The 11056-nt window shown below is 52.3% G+C and overlaps 2 long non-coding RNA genes across 2 annotated transcripts; one reads left to right on the top strand and one right to left on the bottom strand.

The window, feature by feature from the left end:
• Positions 1 to 1555: 1555 nt before the first annotated feature.
• LOC116419852 lies at positions 1556 to 4046 on the top strand. The gene is made up of 2 exons (XR_004230178.1): positions 1556 to 2399; positions 4016 to 4046. It is a non-coding gene; the product is annotated as an uncharacterized LOC116419852 (long non-coding RNA).
• Positions 4012 to 7296, bottom strand: LOC116419853. Its single transcript, XR_004230179.1, has 2 exons — positions 6441 to 7296; positions 4012 to 4874 (listed from the first exon to the last, which is right to left on the bottom strand). It is a non-coding gene; the product is annotated as an uncharacterized LOC116419853 (long non-coding RNA).
• Positions 7297 to 11056: the final 3760 nt, after the last annotated feature.

Raw genomic sequence — 11056 nt, 5'->3', positions numbered from 1 at the left:
TCTGCACAATGAGGGGCCGAGTTAAGCCTCCCGCTCCTTCCCGGCCTGTGACCCTGTGGCTCTGCCCCGCCGGGCCGAGGCACCGAGCTTTTTCTCAGAGCTCACAAGAGAGACTGAGATTTCCAGCCTGAGCTCCCAGGATATACTGCTCTAAAGGGGGGAGGCTGGGGGAGCCCGGATCTATTTTCACATTTATTTAATGAATGGGGAGGGAGGGACTCGCCTTTATCATTTTCCATTCCATTTTTTTCTTCAGCTTTTTGAGATCAGAGACATTTCCATGGCTCCCTATTCCCACGGGTGGGGGCCCCGGGGGAGGCCCCCGGAGAGAGAGCCAAGGCCGGCCGAGGGAGGGAAGCTAAAGCATCGTGTTCACGTCCCCGAGCCCTGACTCGGGGCCTTCTGGGTGGGACCGTGGAAACCGGCAAAAGGGGGACCGAGGAGGCCGAGCGGGGCGGCTGCGGGCTGACGGGGCCGCCCCCAAGGCCCATGAATGGCGCGAGGCGGGCCCGGCCCGGCTGAGGCCATATTTGCTCACTTCAAACCCCAGGGTAGGGGGAAATTTTCATGGAGCTTATGCCGACTTAGAATGGGAAACCGAGGCTTTTCTGGGGACATTGTTCTCCCTGACAGTGCAAAGAAAGAGAGCTCGAAATCTCTTCTCATCATAACTAATGATTAAGTCAGCGGCTTTATGGGCCAGGAGCAAATGCCCGGCACATCAACAAAGTATTCTATTGTGATCTAGTACACTTTATAAAAAAGGCGGAGGAGGGCCGGTCCCGGGCATCTCTGAAGGCCCCGCGACATCCTGACCAGGGTCTTCCTCATTGTCTGCGCCCTGAGGAACATGGAATGTGTCAGCCTGAGAAACCCCGATTCCATGCTTCTCAGAGGCCCGCTCAGAGCTTTGGCAGAGGGAGCTTTCTCAGGCCCCTCCGGGCCGCCACTCGCCTGCAGATGCAGGAAGGGCCCCGGACCCTTCAAGCCAGGACAAAGTGGGCCCTGGGTGTGCATAAAGGGGGCCCAAAGAGAGCCCTCCCTGGCCGCGAGGGCCCAAGGGGAAGGGGTGACGGGTTCTGGGACTGGCCCGGGAGCCAGAGGCCGGGCCAGAGGTCGCTGGCAAGGGCAGGTCCTGCTAAGGGACCCGGGCCTCCGGTCCCAGAGTCAACGGTCCCTAGTGGAAGTAGGAGAGGACAAAGGAGTGGGGGCTGGGGATGGTCTCATGGGGCCGGCGAGCTGAGAGACGGCCCTAAGGCCGTGGGGGCCAGGGATTCCAAGGGAATCCCCACATGGGGAAACTGAGGCACGATGGGAGTCCCGGATTGGAGGGGGAGGCCCGAGTTCCAGTCCTACTGGGAACCGTTTTATCAGACAAGGAGCTGACCTGGAGCGTGGGCCCGCTGGCCCTGGCACCGAGGATGCTTTAATCAAACAGCCGCTTGGCAGAGGCCTGGCGTGCACAGATAAGCTTCAAGGAATTGATAAGAAGCCTGGTTTATCTGTAACATAGCGGTTGTTTGTCCGGGCCCGGCGCTTTTAAAGTGCTCCGAGGTGCTCCGGGAAACGCTTCTCCTGGACAAATCCGAGGGCTCCAGGCTGGAGGCTGGGCTGTAGGACCCCGGCCACGTGTGCCTGGGAGCCGGGCAATGAGGCCAGACCTCTCCAGGACTTGGTCCCAGTCTCAGGGCCAGGGACTCGCCAACATCCAAGGATAAGGAGTTTGGAGCCAGACTTGATCCTCCGCCCCACTGAGGCTGGGGACACACAAGGAGCAAATCGGGGGCCGAAGTTCCAGCCCAGGCCATGCCCTGCATTCTCACACTCTTCACCCTCCGTGGCCCTTCCCGCTTGGTGCCAGAGAATTCAGCTCCTGATCTTGCATCGAGTCACCCCATTCCCTAATGTCCCACCGGGGCTTGGCCATCCAAGCGGACTGGGGGCTTCCTGAGGGCAGGAGTGGCAAGGGGAGGGAGGGAGGGAGGGAGGCAGGGAGACTGGCTGGGGAAAGTGGAGGCCGGAGCCACCTGAGGACAAGGAACGGGCGGAGGAGAGCCATGAGGCTGAGATGGGAGGAGTGGAGGCCCTGGGAACCACGGCCCTGGTGGTGCTGAAGGGCCCCCGATCCCGATGTCTCTGGGGTGTCACCTCTGGAGGAGGAGGTGCAGGGAGGAGGCTCGGGAGGGGGGCACATGGGGCTTGGTGAGTCAGATCACACTGAATCACATCAAATAAACAATCCCCAGGAAGTCCGAGGATGAGAAGACGACTTTGGGAACAGGAGAGTCAAAGAGGAGACGGGTGGCAGGAGGAGTCCAAGTGGCAGATTTCGGGGGAGGAGGGGGCTTGCTGCTTCCCTACCTGATGTGGGGAGAAAAGAAGTTCCAGTGGTTTTCCAGGTAAGCACTGTCTTGGTTCCTTCTCCTCTTCCTCTTCTTCTTCCTCTTCTTCCTCCTTTTCTTCTTCTTCCTCTTCTTCTCTTCCTCTTCCTCATCCTCTTCTTCTTCCTTCTCCTCTTCCTTTTCCTATTCCACCTTCTATTCCTCCTCCTCCTTCTTCCTTCCCCTCCTCCTTCCTCCTCCTCCTCCTCCTCCCCTTCTTCCTCCTCCTCCTCCCTCTGCCTTGCCAAACCTCACTCTTCATTCAAGACCCTTCTCCCAAGTTCCCCAAGGTGAAGGATGACAAGGATGGGGGCCGGGTGGTCACTTGTGTTGGGGGAGGGAAAACCGGACACGGGGATGGAAAAAGCAAAGTCGCAGATGGTCCTTTGGGATGGGGATGGATGCTGCAATGAGAGCCCAAGGACTTTCAGCGAAGGCACAGAACAGGTGGGAGAGGATCTGAGGGCTCTCCCGTGGGAGGTGGGGGGAGCGTGGGGAGCCCCTGACCAGGCTCTTGGACTTTGGCTGGGGGATGGAGAGAAGGGGCTGTGTCCGAGACACCTCATGCACCTAGAAATGACCAGAGAACGCTGGCTGGGCTGGACGGGGGAAAGAAGTGCCCAGGGCCACGGGGAGGGGGGAGCCTGGCTCACTTGGGAGGGGTCGTCCCCCGCATTAACAGGGAAATTAGCAGGAAAGGGGCTTGGGGGAGGGGAAGATAAAGACTTCCGTTTTGAATTGTGGAGCTTGAGATGTCTATGTGACTGGGCTGTGAAAACCGGAGGTCAGGGGAGAGGTTAGGGATGGACAAATAGATCTGAGAATCCTCCGCATAGAGATGATAATTAAACTCATGGGAGCTGATGAGATCACCAAGCAAAGAAGGAGAAGAGAAGTATGGCCAGACCAGCGCGGGTGAGGGGGGGGGGGGCGGCTTCCACATCGTGGGGGCAGAGGAGGAGGGACTGCCCTGCAGAATCCCTCACGTTATGTCACATCTTGTGCTCGTTTGCTCCGGTCTTTGAAAATAAATCTTAACTTCTGAGCAGAAGAGACCCCAGAACTCAAACTGTGCAGCCCCAAACCAAGTGGGGTCTGAGCTGAGTTAGAAAGGAAGCAGGGAAGCTGAAAGGTGGAGTGAGCAAAGCATCCTGGGAAAGAAAAGGCAGAGAAGTTACCCAGCTCATACTTGGAGGCCTCTGGGAAGAGAGAGATGCCCCCACCCCATCCCCAAGACGGCCCATTCCCCTTTCTGCTACCTCTAAGGGTCAGGTTGCATTCGCTGCTACTGCCGACCTCCCTCAGCCTCCCCTCCCCCTAACTGGAGTCTGGAGGCCAGAGCAGCAAGCGCCTATGATGTCTGCCAGTGTAGAGAGCCGAGTCTGGACTCTGCACCTGCTGCCCTGCCCCGCTCCAGCTTCCCAGAACAAGACGCCCCCACGCCGGGTGCCTGCCGGTGTCCCATTTCCCCCTTTACACCACCACTCTCCAGCCTCTCCCATTTGGATGGTAAGCTCCTTGAGGAAAGGGACTGTCTTTTTAAAGAGCTTAGCGTACTGTCTGGAACATTTAATAAATGTTTATTGATATCCAACCTACAGCTTCTTTTTGATGTTTTCACCCATTGCTCCCAGTTCTGTCTCCAGGGACCAAAGAAAACCAAGCTAATCCTTTCTGCACATGACGGACCTTCCAGGCTTTGCATGGAACCGTTCAGCGGGGACCTCCTCGGCCCACGGATTCTTTGTGCACCGTGATGCATTGCTGGGCCAGCTTTCTGGGGCAGATCTAGCCCTCCCCACCTCCACACTGGGCATTTACTTTGCCCCTTTTGATGGAGACCAGATGACCTTTCTCCTCGCCGTGGCTCACCCCTTCCTTGGGACTCTCCACCACCCACTCCTCAATCCCTCTCTAATTGGTTTTGACCACACTGGTTCTGGTGAAACTGTTCTCAGAAAGGTTATCAGTGATTTCTTAACGGTCACATCTGATGGTCCTTGCTCAATTTTCATCTTCCCTGACCTTTACACCACTTTGATACTGCTGATTACCCACGTGGCTCTCTTGTGATGAGATTCCCATGGACTGGCCATTGTCTTCCTGCTTCAGGAGTGTCCCCCCCAAAGCTCTGAGCTGGGGCCCCTCCTCTTACCTCTTTACAAGGAGTTAAGCATCTCCTCTCCCCAGATGACTCCCAGATCTCCAAGTCTAATCCTACTCTCTTGCATGGACCCCCAGGCCCAAAGTTCTACTTTCCTCCTGGACATCTCCACCTTGGGTGTCCCATCAACATGTCAGACTCAGCTTGTCCAAAACAGAGCTCATTATACTTCTCAAAAAACTTCCCTTCCTTACCTCCAACCAGAATCGATTGCCAAGTCTTGTCAGTCTCCATGCCTCCATTTTCTCCTCCCTCTACTCCAGCAGGTGCATCGGCCAAAATCACCTTCCTAAGTCCCGGGTCTAGCATGTCATTCCCTCCTTAAAAACCTTCCCTGATGATAAAACAGTCAACAAATATAGCAACCTAGTCTTTGACAAACCCAAAGATCCCAGCTTTTGGGATAAGAACTTACTGTTTGATAAAATTGCTGGGAAAATTGGAAACTAATATGGCAGAAACTAGGCATTGATCCATACTTAACGCCGTACACCAAGATAAGGTCAAAATGGGTTCATGACCTAGGCATAAAGAATGAAATTATTAATAAATTAGAGGAACATAGGATAGTTTACCTCTCAGACCTGTGGAAGGGGAAGGTTTTTATGACCAAAGCAGAACTAGAGATCATTACTGATCACAAAATAGAAAATTTCGATTATACCAAACTGAAAAGTTTTTGTACAAACAAAACTAATGCAGACAAGATTAGAAGGGAAGCAATAAACTGGGAAAATATTTTTACAGTCAAAGGTTCTGATAAAGGCCTCATTTCCAAAATATATAGAGAATTAACTCTAATTTATAAAAAATCAAGCCATTCTCCAATTGAAAAATGGTCAAAGGATATGAACAGACAATTCTCAGATGAAGAAATTGAAACTATTTCTAGTCATATGAAAAGATGCTCCAAGTCATTATTAATCAGAGAAATGCAAATTAAGACAACTCTAAGATACCACTACACACCTGTCAGATTGGCTAAGATGACAGGAAAAAATAATGATGATTGTTGGAGGGGATGTGGGAAAACTGGGACATTGATTCATTGTTGGTGGAGTTGTGAACGAATCCAACCATTTTGGAGAGTAGTTTGGAACTATGCTCAAAAAGTTATCAAACTGTGCATACCCTTTGATCCAGCAGTGTTACTACTGGGATTATATCCCAAAGAGATTATAAAGAAGGGAAAGGGACCTGTATGTGCACGAATGTTTGTGGCAGCCCTTTTTGTAGTGGCTAGAAACTGGAAACTGAATGGATGTCCATCAGTTGGAGAATGGCTGAATAAATTGTGGTATATGAAAATTATGGAATATTACTGTTCTGTAAGAAATGACCAACAGGATGATTTCAGAAAGGCCTGGAGAGACTTACACGAACTGATGCTAAGTGAAATGAGCAGGACCAGGAGATCATTATATACTTCAACAACAATACTAGATGATGACCAGTCCTGATGGATCAGGCCATCCTCAGCAACGAGATCAACCAAATCATTTCTAATGGAGCAGTAATGAACTGAACTAGCTATACCCAGAAAAAGAACTCTGGGAGATGACTAAAAACCATTACATTGAATTCCCAGTCCCTATATTTATGCACACCTGCATCTTTGATTTCCTTCACAAGCTAATTGTACAATAATTCAGAGTCTGATTCTTTTTGTACAGCAAAATAATGTTTTGGTCATGTATACTTATTGTGTATCTAAGTTATATTTTATTATATTTAACATCTACTGGTCATCCTGCCATTTAGGGAGGGGTGGGGGTAAGAGGTGAAAAATTGGAACAAGAGGTTTGGAATTGTTAATGCTGTAAAGTTACCATGTATATATCCTGTAAATTAAAGGCTATTAAATAAAAAAAAAAAAAAAAAAAAAAAAAAAAAACCTTCCCTGATTTCCTCTTATCTCTCAGACCCCTCAACCTAGCACTGAAAGGCTTTCACAATCTGGCTCCAATCCACATCTCCAGCTTTACTTCATTTATTCTTCTTTTGTGCCCTCTACATTACAACCCAAGCGGATGACTAGGTGGATCTTGAATTTGGGATGCTATTTCCCACCTCTGTGCATTTGAATAAGCCATCCCCCTGACTAGAATTCCCTTCCTCCTCATCTCTGCTTTTCAGGCTCAGCTTCCATTTAACACCCAGCCTGGGTACTACCTCCTCTGTGGTTCCCCCCCTCCCTTCTCTATTCCCCCACCTCCTCAGTAGCTATTTGTGCTATGTCTCTCTTCAGTACCTCAGTTCTTCCATGTTCTTCCTTCTGTATCCAGAATCTGCTTTAGGCAGGAAATGTTCTATTACGTGGACATGCGGCCCCCAGTCCAATGTCAGCTCTCAGGGGGCACTGAAAGCTCCCTTTTCATCCTTGGGTCTCCAACGACAAGCAGAGGGTCTTAGGAACAGGAAGTTCTTGATAAGTATTTATGAAATTTGATTTGTTGATAAGGCAAACTTGATGGAACTTGGTTTTAAACAAGAAACAGAGCTGGACCCAACCGGGCACTCAAGAAAAATCAAGGGGAGGAAGAACATCTATGGTAGAAGGTTGGATGGACAGCTTATGGAACTCATCCATCAGGCCATTGACCTTGGGCAGACATTCGGTGGGCCCAGAATGGAACAGGAGGAGAACAACAAGTGGGATTTCCTGGAGAAGAGGTCACTGTGCTTGTAATGACCCTCTATTTCTCCCTAAAACAAAGATGCAGCTTTTTCTTTTTCCCTTTCTTTTTTTTTCCTGAGGCAATTGGGGTTAAGTGACTTGCCCAGGGCCACACAGCCAGGGAGTGTTAAGTGTGGAGGTCAGATTTGAACTCGGGTCCTCCTGACTTCAGGGCTGGTGCTCTCTCCACTGCACCACCCAGCTGCCCCAAGATGCATCTTTTAAAGAACTTTTTTCTGGCAATCTGTCTGGGTGCAAATCATAGAACATGACAGTCTCCAAAGCATTTTATCAGAGGGCTTTCCCAAGGGAGATAACAGTGAGGGCACAGTTGGGCGTGACCAGGTGGCAATCCATTATTATTTCGAGGAAACATTGGTGGGGTAAAGGCTATCATCAAATACATATGTGGGGACAGTGGATAGAGCACGAGCCCTGAAGTCAGAAGGCCCTGAGTTCAAATCTGACCTCAGACGCTTCCTAGCTGGGCAAGTCACTTAACCCCAATTGGCTCAGCAAAAACAACAAAACAAAACAAAGACATGTAGGGGGAAAAGGGGGATTGGACACCTGGTGAGAAGAAGTCCCTGAGAGAGAGAGTCTGTATGCTCCATGATATTTAGTTAAGAGCACATAAGAAAAGCTCTAAAACACTGGATGGACCTTGATGGTGAAATTCTGGGAGGACACAGGCAAGCATGACACAGGGTGGACAGACATGAGTGATCCGCCTACTGTCTCACTGTTTTCCAATAATCCCTCCCAGGTGCTTGCGGGGCCACTGGAACTCTTTTTGTCTGTTGCTCCATCTTGGACTATGGTTCATTTCTGGAGATGAACTGGAGTGCCTCCTCGGCGGATGTGGGATGTGACCACAACGCCTTACACAGAAAAACCAAAGACACTGAGGGTGTCGCAGGCAGGAGGCGAGGCTGGGGCCACTCAAGGGCAGTTTTCAGCATCCGAGGAGCTGTCCCAGGGAAGGAAGGGGAACAAAACATGTTCTGCTTAGTACCGGAGAAGGGAACTGCAAGCGACAGAACCTGGTGTCAGGGGAAACTTCCCAGCAACCCTTAGCACGACCTCAGCAAGGGATTGAGGGCCGGGGAGAGAGCAGGCAGCCCTCACCAAACCAAAGATGAGCCAAGGTTTTAACTTGCCCGTCTATGGTTGGCAAAAAGGGCAACAGGAACACTGATCTTTGAGGACCTGAGAGAATGGACGGATTAATGCATTGTTGTGGGGCTGCAAGATGGCTCCGGCATTTGGATGTGGGACCGTACCGCCGGTCAATAACCTGTGCTTGCTCTTTGGTTCACGGAGACCAATACTAGACAATGCTTTAAAGGCATCAAAGACTAAGGGAAAGGAACTCGAGGGACAAACATTTGGGGAGCGGTTCCTTTGTTCCAGCAAAGAATCGGAACAGAAGGGAGCGCCCAGCAATTGGGGCACGGCCGGAACAATTAGAGTATTTGGAAGCGGTGACGACTGCATTCAGAGGAACCTCAGAAAGCTTCGGCTAAAGAGAGAGAAGTGAGCAGAATCAGAAGAACAAAATACTCCAGGACCACAGCAACATAAAGGAAAATAAGCAAAAAACCCCAGAGCTTTGAGTGACGCGGGGACCAATTTTAGCTTCAGAGGATGGGATAGGGTAGGAGAAGGTACGTCTCCCCATGTCTGGACCGAGAGACTGGAGCAGAGGAGCCGGAGATGGCGTGCGTTCTCAGCAGGGATTGGGTAGATTGGATTTGCTTGCCTTGACTTATTGGTAAATAACCTTTAGGTTATAAAGGTACCTAAAAAGGTAAATAATCTTAAAAAAAAAAACAAAACCTTTTAGGGGGATGGGGAGAGGGTTGTAGGACATAGAGACTAATTGGAGGAGAGAGATGATTCTGTCGCATTTACTCTCCCTAATCTTTGTTCTCTCCCTGTCCCTAACCCTCCATTCTTCGGACAGGCCCATGTGTTCCCTCCCCATCCTCCAAAGACCCTCACTCAGTCCATTCATGGCCATGAGTCATCGTCCCGTATCTCGCCCGCCTTCTGTGGTCAAACCCCTGGAGAATATGGCTCCCGCCTCCGCCGTCTGCCTTCCAGCTCCATCTTTCTGCTGGAACTGCTCCCCCCAAGGCAGCCAGGACTGAGCTCCATGCTCTTGGTGGCCCTTGGGAGGCCTTCCCTGCTGCCCATCATCCTCCTCTCCCCAAGCCTCTCCTCTCTGCACTCCCGGGGCCACTCCCCGCTGCTCCTTCTAGCTCTCTGACCAAATTTCCTCTGTCTCCTTTTCTGGATCCTCCCCCAGGGCTCGGTGCTGGCTCCCCTTCTCCCCCACTACTTCTCCTGGCGACTTCATCGGCTCCTTTGGGTTTAATGACCATCTCTAGGCTGGCGAGGCACAGGCCTCCCCGTCTTTCCCCATCTCCATATCCAGCTGCCTCTGGGTCATATGGAACGGGACGTCCCACCTTGGACTGACCCCCAGCCTCCCCCTCTTCCTAACATCCCTGTGATGTCAGGGGCACCGGCTGCCGGGCGGATCAGGACCAAGACGGCATCCCCGGCTGCTCTCTGCCCCCTGCCCACCATGTTAGCCGGATCCGCTCGTGTTGGGTGTGATCTGAACTGCAACAGGGTCCCTGCCTTCTACCAGGAGAAACCCCTGGGGGCCTTAGCTGCAGTGGGACAGAAGGGCCTCAGGGCCCTGGGGATGGCAGTGGAGCCCTGGGGAAGGTAGCGGGGCCAGGCTCAAGGAAACGCCGCCACTTTCTGGGGCCAGACCCCTGGGGAGTCTACAACATGGAGGACAGGAGCTGCCCTTCAGCAGAGTCGGCACCCAGGGCGCCATTTCTGAGGGAGACAGCGCCAGGCTCCGTCCCCACAGGGACTGCTTCCCACAGGGATGATGGAGGACAACGGGCAGGAAGCCCAGCTCTTCCCAAGGACTTCCGGGGCAGGGGCTTCGGCCTCCATTACAGCCTCCAGCAGAGATGGCCTCCATTAGAACCTCCAGTAGAGGCTAGGCCTCCATCATAGCCTCCAGCAGAGCCTCCTTCGGAGCCTGACCTCAGTCAGAGTCTCCAGCAGAGACCGGCCACCACCAGAGCCTCCACTAAAGCCTGGGCCTCCACCAGAGCCTCCCTCAGAACAATGGCGGCCAAGGTTCTTATCTCCCTGGCCCTTGCTCTGCCTCAGGGTGCCCGGCTCAGCTTGCCAGCCTGGCTCCCCGCCCCATGGGCAGTCCCCTTTCCCAGGCCTTGTGTTCCCAGATGGTGGCTTGTTTTAAGTCTTCTTGGTTCTACCTTTCTAATGTCTCTGGTAACCAGACCCCGTGGGCAGTGCAGGCCCCCGTCAACTCACACTCAGACTATTTCCTGCCGGCCAGTCCCCCTGTCCCAAGTCTCCCCCCACCCCGGCCACATCCATCACTCGGCTCTCAAACTGATCTTCCCACCGAACCAAACACCCTCCTCCTCCTATCCGTGCTCCCTATTACCCTCGGCACCAAATACACACCCTCTATGGACCTTCACCCAGGTCATCCCTGCTTGTCCCGGCCCTCCCTTAGCCCTTCAGTCTCATTACACCTCCCATCTCTCCCTAGACTTCTTGGTTTTGAGACACCAATCTCCAATGAGACATCTCACCTCCAGGCTCTGGGTGTTTGTCCTGGCTAGTCCCCTGCCTCAAAGCGCCCCGCCTCCCCCTCTCCCGCTCCTGCCTTCCTTTAGTCCCAGTTCCAATCCCGGCCTCCATAAAAGCTCCTTCCCGGTCCCCGTAACCCTGCTCAGCCTTTACTTCCAACCCATCCTGGAAATATTTTGCTTG

Source organism: Sarcophilus harrisii, chromosome 6 (assembly GCF_902635505.1).
Source record: "Sarcophilus harrisii chromosome 6, mSarHar1.11, whole genome shotgun sequence".
Lineage (NCBI taxonomy): Eukaryota > Metazoa > Chordata > Mammalia > Dasyuromorphia > Dasyuridae > Sarcophilus > Sarcophilus harrisii.
Note: the sequence above shows the minus strand (reverse complement) of the source record. Positions and strands in the feature narration are given on the sequence as shown.